General features: G+C 28.8%; 1 long non-coding RNA gene across 1 annotated transcript in view; it reads right to left on the reverse strand.

Moving 5' to 3' along the window:
- Positions 1-200: 200 nt before the first annotated feature.
- The window catches only part of LOC117110628, a 5,753-nt gene continuing 4,083 nt past the window's right edge, over positions 201-1,870 (reverse strand). Inside the window, exon 2 of the long non-coding RNA XR_004445738.1 lies at positions 201-277. This is a non-coding gene — a long non-coding RNA (uncharacterized LOC117110628). The remainder of the gene's footprint in view (positions 278-1,870) is intronic.

The following is a 1,870-nucleotide window of genomic DNA, read 5'->3' on the forward strand; positions in this document are numbered from 1 at the left end:
CAAAATAAAAATTGAGGGGCAGGGCAAAATAAACAAGAACTGTCAGTTGGAATATGAATAATGCTTTCATTGTTTTAAAATTTTAAATCATAATAATTAAGCAGATTTTGCCGTTTATTGAAAATGTATCTTAAAATTTTCTACCCACATTTTAAATGTTGTATTTTCCTTCGACATGAATGTATTGATATTTTGTTTTGCAAATCCACTGTTCGACGAAGATGAAGATTTAAAATAAAAATAAAATTTTATTTTTGACCAGTTAGCTCACCCGCTGCTGGGAATTGGAAATTGAGAAAAAAAAAAAATTTATTCTGTTCTGCAACATTACCGAAAGAAATCTTAATTTGTTCACATAAATAGAAGCATTTAACAGATCAATGCAAATTGTTGTAAATATGAGGGAGTTTTGGTAATAATGATAATAATAACAGTAGCATAGGCCTAGCCTATAAAGGGTGTACGGTAAGAATGGCCCCGGAAAAAATGGCCCCGGAAAAAATGGCCCCGGAAAAAATGGCCCCGGAAATAATGGCCCTGGAAAAAATGGCCCCGGTAAAAATGGCCCCATATGACAGGTAGGTAAAAATGGCCCCAATAATCAAATTCTGAATTAAAACTGATTTTCTTGAGTCATTATATGCATTTTTTTATCTTAACTAATTAAGTTTTTAAAAGGAATCTCCCCAATAATAAAATTCTGTATTAAAACTGATTTTCTTGAGTCAATATATGCATTTTTTAATCTTAAATAATTTAGTTTTTAAAAGGAATCTAACAAACAAATTGCCATTTACATTTTACTTTTTGCAAGAATTAATATTCAATGATAAAATATTCAAAGATAAATAAAAAGCCATGAATTACACTTATTATTATTTTTTTTTTCCATTTAAATGTTAAAAAACAGCAACAACATAATCAATAAATCAACATAAATCATGCATTTATTAATACTAAAATAATTTACTTGTGGCCGATTTCACTGAAGCGGAATCACAATTTTCCAGAAATTCAATCTGTGTATTGGTAAACCCCACAAACAGTGGGTTAGTATGAACATCAAATTATTATTTTTTTTTTTTAAAGAAAACAAGAGTTCTACAATCATAATTATTGATATACCAATCACAATTGAATTGTTTCATTTTCTACAGTGTGTTTTGGGAGGTTTGTGGGATTTAGCAATACCACTTAATCCTACCATAATCACCCTACCCTCACAATCGCACACCATTTTAATTCTTAGCATAATTGCCATACATAACTATATATTTCTAAGCCAGTAGTAGTAGGCACTTGGATTTAGTTAGTGATGAGTAAAAACCAAGTATGCAACTAAATTAGTTGCTTAAATAAATGTATTCCTAATTATTCAGTTTACTAAAAGCAGTACTTCTTTGAATAAACTCTAAGCAGACAATTTATTGCTAAGTTTGCGAGAAAGTAAGCCTCTCCCTTTTCCCATACATGAACTTGTGATTCAAACACACAATTGATCCACATGCTTTAAATACTGTTTATTTGCATTGTTTATAACATGTAAAGTTAATTCATTTTATATTTTAACAAAAGTGAAGTTTGTGGTTATCTATGAGTTGCATATTTTGGTAGTTGAAGTACTGTATACGTATGTCATTCCTCTACTTTGTTAGTGAAATAACGTTTTTAAAACTTTTATTTCTACTATCAAAAAATGTTATTCAATGGCCATTGTTTTTCGATAATCTCTCAGAACATTATTTGCATCTGCTGTAATTGTTAAAAAACAAATGCTTTTAAAGAAATAACAAAAAATCACATATTGATCTCAGTTCAAAGGAAAAAATAAAACTTATTTCTAAATTTACAATTTTCACCTATAAACCTC

This window comes from Anneissia japonica, unplaced genomic scaffold, assembly GCF_011630105.1.
Source record: "Anneissia japonica isolate Jap-2015-1 unplaced genomic scaffold, ASM1163010v1 scaffold75151_len6875_cov111, whole genome shotgun sequence".
In the NCBI taxonomy this organism is placed as follows: Eukaryota; Metazoa; Echinodermata; class Crinoidea; order Comatulida; family Comatulidae; genus Anneissia; species Anneissia japonica.